The sequence below is a fragment of the Beta vulgaris genome, chromosome 3 (assembly GCF_026745355.1).
Source record: "Beta vulgaris subsp. vulgaris cultivar EL10 chromosome 3, EL10.2, whole genome shotgun sequence".
Taxonomy (NCBI): Eukaryota; Viridiplantae; Streptophyta; class Magnoliopsida; order Caryophyllales; family Amaranthaceae; genus Beta; species Beta vulgaris.
This window is the reverse complement of record NC_079204.1, coordinates 45,191,395-45,208,088: the sequence shown is the minus strand read 5'-3', so window position 1 is coordinate 45,208,088 and position 16,694 is coordinate 45,191,395. Positions and strand designations below refer to the sequence as shown.

The following is a 16,694-nucleotide window of genomic DNA, read 5'->3' as shown; positions in this document are numbered from 1 at the left end:
ATAGTATCATACTCATGTCAAAGGAATCCACTAAATATATTAATGAGATTCTCATAAACCTTTTAGAGAACTCCCACTAGGTCTGCCCGACATGTATCAACTATACATTTCTATGCAAATGACTAGACATCTCTATGTCCCCATAGCCCATGAAACTGCGGTATCAATTAACTTGCAATCTAGTCCATGAAACTGAATCAATTACGTTCAACTTTAATGATTCGAACGAGGGACCAATGTATATTATAACTCTTGTTCACTAGATAAGGTTTCATTTGTCATATCACGTGTTTGACAATCCTATCAACCATTATAGAATACTTTGAACATTTTATTTAATTCTAAACCAAGATTAAATAAGAATATAACCTTTTATTGATAAACATAACCAAACATATCATAAGAGTAACTACAACTATGAACTAATTAAAAGTAAATAATACACAACCAAAACCAGTCTCCTACATGCTTAAGCCCTACAGCCCTAGTATGACTTTCATGCTCATCAGATTGAGGCAATGACTTAGTCAAAAGGATCAGCAACATTGCCATCCTTATGAACTCTGCTAACTATTACATCTTTTCTCTCAATGATTTCTCGAATGAGATGAAACTTTCTAAGTACATGTTTACACCTTTGAGGTGATCTTGGTTCCTTAAACTAAGCTATAGCACCATTGTAATCACAATGTAAAACAATATCATCTCCAACACTAGGCACTACTCCTAGCTCGAGAATTAACTTCTTCATCCAAACGACTTCCTTTCCTGCATCTGCCGCAATAATGTACTCAACTTCTGTTGTAGAATCAGCAACAATGCTTTGCTTTGAAACCAGATTGGGATCGGAAATCATCTTTGTTAGTTTGGAAGCTCCCATCTATGTAACCCTCAATAATTAACTTACTTTCACCTCTATACGCTAAGAAATTATTTTCCATAGTCCTTCTTAAGTACTTTAGGATATTCTTAGCTACACTTCAGTGTGCGTCACCTGGATTTGATTGGAATCTGCCACACATGCTCAAGGTATATGAAACATCTGGGGGAGTACAAATCATGGAGTACATAATGGACCCTATAGCTGACGCATAAGGAACATTACTCACCCGCTTAATCTCACCAGGTCCAGAAGGACACCGAGTCTTGCTAAGCGACACGACATGTTGCATGGGTAGAAAACCTCTCTTAGAGTTTTCCATATTGAACTTAGTGACAATCTTATCTATATAAGTTCTTTGGCTAAGTCCGATCATCCTCTTAGAACTTTACCTATAGATCTTGATCCCCAAAATGTACTCAGCGTCTCCAAGGTCTTTCATAGAAAAATAACTTTTCAACCATTCCTTGACTGACTCAAGCATGGGAATGTCGTTTCCTATGAGAAGTATATCATTTACATACAAGACCAAGAAGACTATGTTTGTAACAGCCCGCACTTTCGAGCTGCTAACTAATCACACTTAATATACGCTAATTACAATTAACGCTTAATCACCTCGAATTATATTTACTTGCAACGGAACCATAACCTAAAGAACGATCCTGGACTTGTGGGTCACGCCCACAACAAATCATCCTCAATAACCAAATAACATATTACATAATACCTTGCTCGACTCTTAAAGCAATATAATAATTTATTCATCAATAAGGATAAATAATCCCAAATTCAACCTAGGAACCCTTACATCTCATTATAACCTTGATACTTAAATTCTTCCTTTTAAACCATTCCGAGCTTTCCACATACGAACCTGCAAGATCACTAACAATGAACTCTCCCCCACCAGGATATGTTCCAAGAACAAAATCAGGAAAACTGAGTACACACTGACCAACCAAAACATCTTTTTCAGTGGCTAAAAACGTATTTACAGATTTAAGTTTATCTTACGAGACAATTGAAATCAAGATACAACGAGGTCCTAAATAAAGAATTATATAACAAATATTTGAACACAATTTATAACGTTACTTCACTCGAACTAATACGATCTTCCGAAGTCAACTCTAACATACTTTACGTCAATAAATATCTCCCACTTCTATGGTTCATACACAAAAACATTTAATCCTATATGTATATCGTAGTTAACTCCTCCATAAACTCCTAACTAGTTTCTTGGTAAATCATTTTCATAATCGGATTCCATAACTTGGGTGAGTAAAACATCATTTCGAAAATTAAAGTTTGAAATAACTTTCCACGAAACCACTCGAATATTCAAATACATATTCTATTTTCTTTCAGAAATCATGTTACACTGGGGAAGAGAACACGAATAGAGTTGCCTTTCAGGCGAATTCTCTAAGCTTTATACAAGGGACGTCTCCCTCTTCCATTTTGTACTGCTTGCAAGACTTTTAGGTCATGACCCTCACATAACGGAGCAATACCCGCTCCAGAGCAATAATGAGCAAACCTGCTCCACAAATGTTGTTCGTCACTGCTTTAGCAGTGTAACAGCCCGCACTTCCGTGCTGCTAGCTAATCATACTTAACATTCACAAAACTCAATTAACACTTAATAGCCTCGAATTAATTATTTACTCGCAGCGGAATAAAACCTTCAATACACGATCCTGGACCTGTGGGTCAGGGCCCACAACACATCCTCAATAACCAATAACATATTACAATAATACCTTGCTCGACTTCTAAAGCAATATAATAATTTATTCATAAATAAGGATAAATAATCCCAAATACAACTTCGGAACCCTTACATCTCATTATAACCTTGATACTTAAATTCTTCCTTTTACTCCATTTCGAGCTTTCCACATACGAACCTGCAAGATCACTAACAAAGAACTCTGTCCCCACCAGGACAGGTTTCAAGAACAAAATCAGGAAAACTGAGTACACACACTGTCCAACCAGAAATTCATTTTAGTGGCTTAAAATATAGTTGTGCGGTTTATTATTAATCGAGTGGAACATTCCCAAACTTCAACAATACTTAAATTCAAATAGTTAGAAATACATAAGCTCATCCCAAAACCTCATTTTGGTGGCTTAAGACCATTCGTATACAATTCCTGCTAGAAATTCGGCATGTTTCACAAGTAAAGTACTTGCTTAAAAATTTCAGGATTTCCATCCTTGCACAATCGTATTAACGTAAGAATTTTTTATCATGAAGATCACCACTTCGTTCATTCAAAACCCTTTTGGGTCTAGAGCATTTAATTTACTTGGGTAAAGCGAACACGAATAGAGAGGGGCTCCTTACACAAGGTGCCGACTGTCTCTAAGCTAATGGAGGTCGTCACCCCACCGTTTAAATATTTATGCTTGCAAGCCTTAACCAGGACATGTCCCATTTTTATTATCTGCTGGACTTCACCCACCCAGCGAGGGTTCGAAAGGAGATCACCCATCCTCCAAGGGTTGTTGTTCATACCGTACCTTATTTGGTATCGGCCTTTACCCACTTGTATCCATAGTTTATTTACATAAATAGTTTAAATGCACAGTTTATCAATACCACACGTGTTTCAAAGAACACATATTTATCCATGAAGAGGAAAAATAATCACCACTACTATGGTGTTGCTAATCATTGCAAGACTTGGATCTTCTTTTGAAATCTTTTATGTTACGTCAACAATTTCACATATTTAGTTACGTGTAAAGATATAAGGAAATAATCAATTCTTTACTGCTTGTAAAAGTCGTATAGGCACTTAGTGTGCTCATTTAAACTTTACCAAAAGGGTTGAGTTAACTTGAACATTTGGAACTTTTGTCAAAATAATTACAACAAAAATACTGAACTTAAAACGAACATACTTCCCGCTCGGTACTTCGAATTAGGAATTTCCAAAACTTAACCTCAATGACCTTTGGATCATGACTACTCAAAGGAACAATACATGCTCCATAACACATATTGAGCATCTTGCTCCATAAATGCTGTTTACTTTCCCCATAAAACAATCGCTAAATCATAATGCTTATTTTCCCAAAAACACAAAGTTATATCTTTCAAACTTATTATACTCTTGTTCTTAATTCGTATCGCATACTCACTTCCAAAGTGTATCAACGACTTAAACCTCCGTCCGTAAATTAATATAAAACAAAACAAGTTGAAATGTAATTAACATATCCAAAATACCTGAACCTCAATAATCTTATAATAGCACAAACTCGAATATCAAATAATCTCACTTACCTCAAATATTCCTTTCAAGGAAGTAATATACATAAAACGTATTCAAAAACCAAATGTCTCTCCTCAGTCGATCCCATAACATGATAAAAATGTAAAATATGACTCTCAAAGACTCATAAGATAATTAACTATTATCGAGACCCAATTCTAAGCTCGTGCGATTAATCTGTAATATTTTACTTGTAGACTATAAGGTATCCTCTAACATGTCTTGGCAATTCCCTTCATCATAATAGTTTCTCTTTGTACTTGGACTTCCGTCTTTAACTTATAGCATCTAAACTATTGCATTCCAAAATTCTCATGATATGAATTTTCCCCTTAAAGGTTTTCTTATTCCCAATACATGAACTTTCATTGCCAGAATATAACCTTATTACATTATCATAAATCACCTACAATTACTATAGCAAGTCAAAATATCTACTCCATATTTCCCAACACTCCACTCGTTGTCCTCATCCTTCTCAATTTATAATTCACAACCATACGTCCCCATGTATTCGTACCGAAAGCTCATATTAGCCTTAACACCAAACGCTTAGTATTGTCATTATATAACTTTAATTACCATGCTCTCTATTATATAGATTTATATTTTTTTCTTTCCCATTATCCATTTATATAGTCTTACTTATCTTACTAGAAAATTATACCTTTAAACTTTCTTACTTAATCCAATTCCACATATGACCTTTCATAACTTAAATACTGTAAGTTACACTCCTCTGTTTCATACTCTTTTAAACCACCACCCATATCTTGATCCTTTATTTCTCTAGTACGACCTTCACATTTCAGATCTTACCCCTCAATATTTAATATTTCGTCTCAAACACTTATTTTGGTTATAACATTTCTTGGACTCACAAAGCTATCGTAACCACTCTATTAACCCTTAGATTAATGTTGAATTTCCAAAATTCACTTCCAAATAATTAGATATCTAACTTGACTTTTATACATAACATTTTATACTCTTCCCACCTTCCCATTTCCTATTTTTACCTCTCCAATTAGAAAATAAGACTCCTAAGCTCTTTTACACTCCTCATTGATACCCATAATAGAAGTTTTCCAAACTCAGTTATCACCTTCCCTTGACTTAGTCAACATAACTCAAATTTAGTGTCTGATACTTCCCAAAACCATCACTCCAGCCCTTTTACATCGATATCACTATTACAAAACTCATTTATTTAACTCTATGTTACAACTTTGAGTGTTTCTCATTCCCTATATATATTTACCTTCCAATAATATACTTTTATAGTCATCTGATCTTTAAGAACCATATAATTTTTATATCGACAACTCACCCATTAATTGACGTTGGCACTCCAAAACTTATACAATCACCCAACTCCACTTTTCAAATAATAACTAACATTCTCAAACATAATTCTTCGATCTACTAATTTGTCCCACAACTACTTTGACATAACTTTCCAATATTACAGAACCCAAAATTCCTCAAATAGTCCTTGTTGCTATCCTTCTATGACATAATGTAACCTTCTTAATAGAACTTATTTTCCTATTAATAATAATTCATACTATTTTAGTTCATAGTTTACTACATGTATATTTCCGTACTCAAATAATAGTCCTCCAGAACTCATGTTATAGCGTACTCTGAAATTACAACCATAACTCCAAACCCATATCTTCCAACCTCTAAGGCATGTATTTCGAAATGGGTAATCAGACATCATAATTGATTTCTTAAAAATTCATACACGAAACTTGAACAAGAATTAATGTTACCAAAATGTGATACCGAGGTTCTCAACAACTTACAGGTATTATGCTCTTATAAAGTTTATACATTTATAACCATATATAAACGAACTCTTTTCTGAAATCATAATTGAGCTTCATAACCTTATCCATTCCCCTAATATGTAACTCATTGAACTCATAGAATCAAACTTATAACTATTGAAAATATAGTGAAATTCTCATTTAGAACCAAATGTACATGCCTTATTCATATCACAAAACATGGTTCATCAAACAAATTTATACTATCGAGTCTCAAAATAACATAACTTATAACCAATAGAACTTAACATGCGATTTAGTTCTACCTTTGTCTTAAAACTCAAAAACATGTATTTCAGAAACCATATAGTACACAAATCACATTTTTTTTTTACAACATAAGTTTAACTTATGAGAACATATCAAGATCAACTTATATAGTTTATATGATCAATCGAAATATCAATAATATATTTGAAAAGTGGAAGGACATGTGTGTACCTCCTTCATTTCCCCAAAGAACGCTCGATTCCATTATAATCTTCAAGGTTCCAACATTTCCAAATTCTTTATCAATCTCCAACAATCACCTCACAACAATATGAACAACAATCAACATCCTTACTACCAATTAGATAAAGAAATTAACTTTCTCATACCTTCTAACCTCTTTCATGAACTACCCACAACTCCTTATTTACAAACCATTCTACTAATCCAATTCACTATATCAATCTCTAACTCCAATTAACCTCATTCTAATTCACAAAGGATACTGTTAAACAACATGGCTTATGATAATTTGATTTCATAAACTAACTTAAGAAATATAAATACAATTTATAAATCTCAACCCAACCCATTAAATAAATAGGAAAGATTTAATCATTAAGTTGAACAAACTTTTATCATATCTGATTTTCGTAACAAGATCATCAAATTGCTCTTACAAAACTCACTTGAATCCATTGAAAAGAAAACACAGCAAGTTACTTGTTTGGAACATGATATCCATCTTGATTATTAGTTCCACTATATTCTGAATTAAAAACATCTTCTCTTAAAACTGGTTATTGTTTATAAGTATACAAATATACTTAAAACTTCCTGACAGAACAAAGTAATTTGGAAGCTACAATGTAAAATAAAAGTTTACCAACATAAATCATGATCAACTTTAACAATTTGAATTGAATCAAACAACAATAATTATATCTTTAGGAAATCATATTTATGAAAACTTAATTGTTATACCTGATTTTGGAATTCACAAACAACAAGACACAAGAACTCAATTCAGCCAATCAACACGATGCGCACAACCTCGATGGTGGTAGCTCGCCGGCGAAGAGGACCGGAAAACAGTAGCAGCACCGATGGGACAGAAGCAAAAGAAAGAATTCTTTGACAACAACAACATGCAACAGCCACAACACCAACAAATCAGGTGGCAGCAGCATCCACGAAGAAGAGGAGAGAGAAAAAACGCTGAAACAGTGGCAGCAAACAACTACAACTTCCAGAGATCATAACTCCTAGCTCCGAACTCCTATTGAAGAAATTTTTAGTCTAAATTCAATATCTCGAAGAGATCTACATTTTTGATGAAGGAACAAAGACTAAAAAATGAGTGCATCTTGCTTGAATTCGACGGACAGAACAGAGGAAGAAGGAGGACAGTGAATGAGAGAGAGAAAATGAATTGGGGTTTGGGGTTTCTTTTATTCTGTTGAAGGGGATTGAGAGATATAATAGTGAATGAAGAAGGAGGAAATTGGGTATGAGTTCTTTATATCTTTAATGAAGAATTGTGAGAATTTGACAACAAGGAAATAATGTGGCATTCTCAACATAAGCCACATACATTATAGAGAAATAATAGTGTTCTCTTTCTCTTTTATTATTATTATTTTTTTTCTAAAAAAAAATCAAGGTATACATCATAAAATCATATACCATAACATCATTTTACCATTTTAATAATTGTGTTCCCTTTTGTCTTTAAATATTATAATCCATCCTACTATTAAAATATAATAATTAAACTAAGATAATTAATTAGTCTTTTATTAAACTTACTTAAAAATAAGGGTTGTTACAATATACCATCCTTAAAATAAATTTCGTCCTCGAAATTTAAAAACGTAAAACATTAGATCATTTCCAAAACGAATACATCGCATAAAACATTTCTCAAAAATTAGCTCAAAACTAATAACGAACTATAATATCTCAGAAGAAAAAAATTTCCTAACTTTCTGCAATCTCAATCAATATAATTCGATCTTCCTCTTATAACCACTCCAATCTAAAACCCAATACAACTTTTTACTTTTGCAAATTTCACAACACCCAATCTTCAATTTCTCAATTCGAATCCCTCAATTTTCAGCCAATTAATAACCCAAATCAATTGCAAACATTCCGAAATATCTTTCTTAAACTCATATGCCATGATATGAAGATCATGCCAACTCCGAAACAACCATGCTCTGATACCACCTGTAACAGCCCGCACTTCCGTGCTGCTAGCTAATCATACTTAACATTCACAAAACTCAATTAACACTTAATAGCCTCGAATTAATTATTTACTCGCAGCGGAATAAAACCTTCAATACACGATCCTGGACCTGTGGGTCAGGGCCCACAACACATCCTCAATAACCAATAACATATTACAATAATACCTTGCTCGACTTCTAAAGCAATATAATAATTTATTCATAAATAAGGATAAATAATCCCAAATACAACTTCGGAACCCTTACATCTCATTATAACCTTGATACTTAAATTCTTCCTTTTACTCCATTTCGAGCTTTCCACATACGAACCTGCAAGATCACTAACAAATAACTCTGCCCCCACCAGGACAGGTTTCAAGAACAAAATCAGGAAAACTGAGTACACACACTGTCCAACCAGAAATTCATTTTAGTGGCTTAAAATATAGTTATGCGGTTTATTATTAATCGAGTGGAACATTCCCAAACTTCAGCAATACTTAAATTCAAATAGTTAGAAATACATAAGCTCATCCCAAAACCTCATTTTGGTGGCTTAAGACCATTCGTATACAATTCATGCTAGAAATTCGGCATGTTTCACAAGTAAAGTACTTGCTTAAAAATTTCAGGATTTCCATCCTTGCACAATCGTATTAACGTAAGAATTTTTTATCATGAAGATCACCACTTCGATCATTCAAAACCCTTTTGGGTCTAGAGCATTTAATTTACTTGGGTAAAGCGAACACGAATAGAGAGGGGCTCCTTACACAAGGTGCCGACTGTCTCTAAGCTAATGGAGGTCGTCACCCCACCGTTTAAATATTTATGCTTGCAAGCCTTAACCAGGACATGTCCCATTTTTATTATCTGCTGGACTTCACCCACCCAGCGAGGGTTCGAAAGGAGATCACCCATCCTCCAAGGGTTGTTGTTCATACCGTACCTTATTTGGTATCGGCCTTTACCCACTTGTATCCATAGTTTATTTACATAAATAGTTTAAATGCACAGTTTATCAATACCACACGTGTTTCAAAGAACACATATTTATCCATGAAGAGGAAAAATAATCACCACTACTATGGTGTTGCTAATCATTGCAAGACTTGGATCTTCTTTTGAAATCTTTTATGTTACGTCAACAATTTCACATATTAGTTACGTGTAAAGATATAAGGAAATAATCAATTCTTTACTGCTTGTAAAAGTCGTATAGGCACTTAGTGTGCTCATTTAAACTTTACCAAAAGGTTGAGTTAACTTGAACATTTGGAACTTTTGTCAAAATAATTACAACAAAAATACTGAACTTAAAACGAACATACTTCCGCTCGGTACTTCGATTTAGGAATTTCCAAAACTTAACCTCAAATAACTTTTGTTTGGATCATGACTACTCCAAGAAACAATACATGCTCCATAACACATATTGAACATCTCGCTCCATAAATGCTGTTTACATTCCCCATAAAAAATCGCTAAATCATAATGCTTATTTTCCCAAAAACACAAAGTTATATCTTTCAAACTTATTATACTCTTGTTCTTAATTCGTATCGCATACTCACTTCCAAAGTGTATCAACGACTTAAACCTCCGTCCGTAAATTAATATAAAACAAAACAAAGTTGAAATGTAATTAACATATCCAAAATACCTGAACCTCAATAATCTTATATATGAACAAACTCGAATATCAAATAATCTCACTTACCTCAAATATTCCTTTCAAGGAAGTAATATACATAAAACGTATTCAAAAACAAATGTCTCTCTCAGTCGATCCCTAACATGATAAAAATGTAAAATATGACTCTCAATGACTCATAAGATAATTAACTATTATCGAGACCCAATTCTAAGCTCGTGCGATTAATCTGTAATGTTTTACTTGTAGACTATAAGGTATCCTCTAACATGTCTTGGCAATTCCCTTCATCATAATAGTTTCTCTTTGTACTTGGACTTCCGTCTTTAACTTATAGCATCTAAACTATTGCATTCCAAAATTCTCATGATATGAATTTTCCCCTTAAAGGTTTTCTTATTCCCAATACATGAACTTTCATTGCCAGAATATAACCTTATTACATTATCATAATAAATCACCTACAATTACTATAGCAAGTCAAAATATCTCACTCCATATTTCCAACACTCCACTCGTTGTCCTCATCCTTCTAATTTATAATTCACAACCATACGTCCCCATGTATTCGTACCGAAAGCTCATATTAGCCTTAACACCATACGCTTAGTATTGTCATTATATAACTTTAATTACCATGCTCTCTATTATATAGATATTTTTTTTTCTTCCCATTATCCATTTATATATTTACTTATCTTACTAGAAAATTATACCTTTAAACTTTCTTACTTAATCCAATTCCACATATGACCTTTCATAACTTAAATACTGTAAGTTACACTCCTCTGTTTCATATCTTTTAAACCACCACCCTATCTTGATCCTTTATTTCTCTAGTATGACCTTCACATTTCAGATCTTACCCTCAATATTTAATATTTCGTCTCAAACACTTATTTTGGTTATAACATTTCTTGGACTCACAAAGCTATCTGTAACCACTCTATTAACCCTTAGATTAATGTTGAATTTCCAAAATTCACTTCCAAATAATTAGATATCTAACTTGACTTTTATACATAACATTTTATACTCTTCCCACCTTCCCATTTCCTATTTTACTCCAATTAGAAAATAAGACTCCTAAGCTCTTTTACACTCCTCATTGATACCCATAATAGAAGTTTTCCAAACTCAGTTATCACCTTCCCTCGACTTAGTCAACATAACTCAAATTTAGTGTCTGATACTTCCCAAAACCATCACTCCAGCCCTTTTACATCGATATACTATTCAAAACTCATTTATTTAACTCTATGTTACAACTTTGAGTGTTTCTCATTCCCTATATATATTACCTTCCAATAATTACTTTTATAGTCATCTGATCTTTAAGAACCATATAATTTTTATATCGACAACTGACCCATTAATTGACGTTGGCACTCCAAAACTTATACAATCACCCAACTCCACTTTTCAAATAATAACTAACATTCTCAAACATAATTCTTCGATCTACTAATTTGTCCCACAACTACTTTGACATAACTTTCCAATATTACAAACCCAAATTCCTCAAATAGTCCTTGTTGCTATCCTTCTATGACATAATGTAACCTTTTAATGAACTTATTTTCCTATAATAATAGTTCATACTATTTAGTTCATAGTTTACTACATGTATATTTCCGTACTCAAATAATAGTCCTCCAGAATCATGTTATAGCGTACTCTGAAATTACAACCATAACTCCAAACCCATATCTTCCAACCTCTAAGCATGTATTTCGAAATGGGTAATCAGACATCATAATTGATTTCTTAAAAATTCATACACGAAACTTGAACAAGAATTAATGTTACCAAATGTGATACCGAGGTTCTCAACAACTTACAGGTATTATGTCTTATAAAGTTTATACATTTATAACCATATATAAACGAACTCTTTTCTGAAATCATAATTGAGCTTCATAACCTTATCCATTCCCCTAATATTAACTCATTGAACTCATAGAATCAAACTTATAACTATTGAAAATATAGTGAAATCTCATTTAGAACCAAATGTACATGCCTTATTCATATCACAAAACATGGTTCATCAAACAAATTTATACTATAGTCTCAAAACAACATAACTTATACCAATAGAACTTAACATGCGATTTAGTTCTACCTTTGTCTTAAAACTCAAAAATGTATTTCAGAAACCATATAGTACACAAATCACATTTTTTTTATACAACATAAGTTTAACTTATGAGAACATATCAAGATCAACTTATATAGTTTATATGATCAATCGAAATATCAATAATATATTTGAAAAGTGGAAGGACATGTGTGTACCTCCTTCATTTCCCCAAAGAACGCTCTATTCCATTATAATCTTCAAGGTTCCAACATTTCCAAATTCTTTATCAATCTCCAACAATCACCTCACAACAATATGAACAACAATCACATCCTTACTACCAATTAGATAAAGAAATTAACTTTCTCATACCTTCTAACCTCTTTCATGAACTACCCACAACTCCTTATTTACAAACCATTCTACTAATCCAATTCACTATTTCAATCTCTAACTCCAATTAACCTCATTCTAATTCACAAAGGATACTGTTAAACAACATGGCTTATGATAATTTGATTTCATAAACTAACTTAAGAAATATAAAATACAATTTATAAATCAACCCAACCCTTTAAATAAATAGGAAAGATTTAATCATTAAGTTGAACAAACTTTTATCATATCTGATTTTCGTAACAAGATCATCAAATTGCTCTTACAAAACTCACTTGAATCCATTGAAAAGAAAACACAGCAAGTTACTTGTTTGGAACATGATATCCATCTTGATTATTAGTTCCACTATATTCTGAATTAAAAACATCTTCTCTTAAAACTGGTTATTGTTTATAAGTATACAAATATACTTAAAACTTCCTGACAGAACAAAGTAATTTGAAGCTACAATGTAAAATAAAAGTTTACCAACATAAATCATGATCAACTTTAACAATTTGAATTGAATCAAACAACAATAATTATATCTTTAGGAAATCATATTTATGAAAATTAATTGTTATACCTGATTTTGGAATTCACAAACAAGACACAAGAACTCAATTCAGCCAATCACACGATGCGCACAACCTCGATGGTGGTAGCTCGCCGGCGAAGAGGACCGGAAACAAGTAGCAGCACCGATGGGACAGAAGCAAAAGAAAGAATTCTTTGACAACAACAACATGCAACAGCCACAACACCAACAAATCAGGTGGCAGCAGCATCCACGAAGAAGAGGAGAGAGAAAAAAACGCTGAAACAGTAGCAGCAAACAACTACAACTTCCAGAGTTCATAACTCCTAGCTCCGAACTCCGATTGAAGAAATTTTTGAGTCTAAATTCAATATCTCGAAGAGATCTACAACTTTGATGAAGGAACAAAGACTAAAAAATGAGTGCATCTTGCTTGAATTTGACGGACAGAACAGAGGAAGAAGGAGGACAGTGAATGAGAGAGAGAAAATGAATTGGGGTTTGGGGTTTCTTTTATTCTGTTGAGGGGATTGAGAGATATAATAGTGAATGAAGAAGGAGGAAATTGGGTATGAGTTCTTTATATCTTTAATGAAGAATTGTGAGAATTTGACAACAAGGAAATAATGTGGCATTCTCAACATAAGCCACATACATTATAGAGAAATAATAGTGTTCTTTTTCTCTTTTATTATTATTTTTTTTTCTAAAAAAAAACAAGGTATACATCATAAATCATATACCATAACATCATTTTACCATTTTAATAATTGTGTTCCCTTTTGTCTTTAAATATTATAATCCATCCTACTATTAAAATATAATAATTAAACTAAGATAATTAATTAGTCTTTTATTAAACTTACTTAAAAATAAGGGCTGTTACAAGCAGCTTCTTCCCCTCATAAAACAGATTCATAAATTAATATTTTCGAAATTTCATATTCATAAATCTCAAATTGTCATAATAGAATCACTTTCGGGTATTAGATATACCCAAATTAAATTGCTTGCATGACATTTTAGTAACTTGGTATAAATCAGCCTTTATTAAAAAAATTCCTTGGCTAAATCTTTTTCAATACCGACTTTAAAGAAGCTATGCTTCATTTCCATAAAGGATTCTCCAAAACAAAATATTGCTTACCCAAAAGATCATGTCTCCAATGTAGAGTTCATTATTCTATATAAACTTTATATCTAAAACACAAATGCTCTTTACGAAGAATAACCTTTCCATTTTATCCTATTTAGCAATCCATCAAACTTATAACCATCTCCAACATGTATTTCCTATCTTACAAAATCCATTTTCAAGGATTCAGAATTCTCTAAAGACTATATCTCAATGATATGACATATCCTTTAGTCTGAAGTTCTCTTCCTCCCCAAAACACATTCAGAAAACTTACTTATAACTTTACAATTTCCTATTAAATCTAATATCCCAAATGGTTTATTGTTGGCTCCAATAATACCGTAAATTCCCAATGTATACCAAAACCAGAGTAGTTTCTTCCAGAGAATGTCTAAAGGTGCTTCTAAAGAATATAATTTACTCATAATCTGGATGTCTTTTCCTCACAAACATATAACACAATAATTAGTTTTTTTGAACTTAGAGAAACCGAGATAAAATCCTCAAAATTTATATCAGAAACTCCTTCCTTTTGAAGACTCATATTATAGTCATAATAACTCGCATCACAAACATCTATCTATAATTCACATACATAATCTAAATTCATAATATCTCTAATAAATATATCGATTATATTTGATATCTCACTCTAGAATCAAATCCATTTATAACTTACATGTACTTGAAATAACTCATACACCTACTTTAGTGAAAACATAAAACATATAACATAACTTATAGACAATAGAACTTAACCTGCGATTTAGTTCTACCTTTGTCTTAAAACTCATAAACATGTATTTCACAAACCATATAGTACACAAATCACATTTTTAATACAACATAAGTTAACTTATGAAAACATATCAAGATCAACTTATATAGTTTATATGATCAATCGGAATATCAATAATATATTTGGAAAGTGGAAGGACATGTGTGTACCTCCTTCATTTCCCCAAAGAACGCTCGATTCCATTATATCTTCAAGAGTCTGACATCTCTAAATTCTTTATCAATCTCCAACAATCACCTCACAACAATATGAACAACAATTAACATCCTTACTACCAATTAGATAAAGAAATTAACTTTCTCATACCTTCTAACCTCTTTCATGAACTACCCACAACTCCTTATTTACAAACCATTCTACTAATCCAATTCACTATATCAATCTCTAACTCCAATTAACCTCATTCTAATTCACAGAGGATACTATCAAACAACATGGCTTATGATAATTTGATTTCATAAACTAACTTAAGAAATATAAATACAATTTATAAACCTCAACCCAACCCATTAAATATATAGGAAAGATTTAATCTTTAAGTTAAACAAACTTTTATCATATCTGATTTTCGTAACAAGATCAGCAAATTGCTCTTACAAAACTCACTTGAATCCATTGAAAAGAAAACACAGCAAGTTACTTGTTTGGAAGATGATATCCATCTTGATTATTAGTTCCACTATATTCTGAATTAAAGTCATCTTCTCTGAAAACTGGTTATTTTTTATAAGTATACAAATATACTTAAAACTTCCTGACAGAACAAAGTAATTTGGAAGCTATAATGTAAAATAAAAGTTTACCAACATAAATCATGATTAGCTTTAACAATTTGAATTGAATCAAACAACAATAATTATATCTTTAGGAAATCATATATATGAAAACTTAATTTTTATACCTGATTTTGGAATTCACAAACAACAAGACACAAGAACTCAATTCAGCCAATCAACACGATGCGCACAACATCGATGGTGGTAGCTCGCCGGCAAAGAGGACCGGAAAACAGTAGCAGCACCGATGGGACGGAAGCAAAAGAAAGAATTCGCTGACAACAACAACAACATGCAACAGCCACAACACCACAAATCAGGTGGCAGCAACATCCACGAAGAAGAGGAGAGAGAAAAACGCTGCAACAGTGGCAGCAAACAACTACAACTTCCAGAGATCATAACTTCTAGCTCCGAACTCCGATTGAAGAAATTTTTGAGCATAAATTCAATAACTCGAAGAGATCTACAACTTTGATGAAGGAACAAAGACTAAAAAATGAGAGTATGTTGCTTGAATTTGACGGACAGAACAGAGGAAGGAGGAGAGTGAGTAAGAGAGAGAGAGAAAATGAATTGGGGTTTGGGGTTTCTTTTATTCTGTTGAAGGGAATTGAGAGTTTGACAATATTGAAGAAATGTGGCACTTTCCCACATATGCCACGAAAAGAATTTATTTTCTTTTCTTTTAAAAAAAAATCTGGAATTTGATTATCAAATTTCCAAACCATTTCTAATTTCAAAAATTTCCACAACACAAATAAGAATATCATAATATAATTTTCAAATGATCTCTTATTGATATAAAGCTTAGTTAAATTAATAAACATAATTACTTAATTTAAAAGAAGCTTAAAAATACGGGTTGTTACA

The 16,694-nt window shown here is 32.3% G+C and overlaps 1 long non-coding RNA gene across 3 annotated transcripts; it reads right to left on the bottom strand.

Annotated features, from left to right (window-relative positions):
• Positions 1-2,521: 2,521 nt before the first annotated feature.
• Positions 2,522-16,331, bottom strand: LOC125496081 (uncharacterized). 3 transcript variants are annotated; one of them, XR_007272763.2, is made up of 4 exons: positions 15,195-15,209; positions 12,408-12,496; positions 6,450-8,809; positions 2,522-2,820 (listed from the first exon to the last, which is right to left on the bottom strand). It is a non-coding gene; the product is annotated as an uncharacterized LOC125496081 (long non-coding RNA). The 3 variants fall into 3 exon arrangements; XR_008968476.1 differs by lacking the exon at positions 12,408-12,496 and having other exon boundaries at positions 6,450-8,796; positions 15,195-16,331; XR_007272764.2 differs by lacking the exon at positions 15,195-15,209 and having other exon boundaries at positions 6,450-8,796; positions 12,408-12,431.
• Between the last annotated feature and the right edge of the window lie 363 nt (positions 16,332-16,694).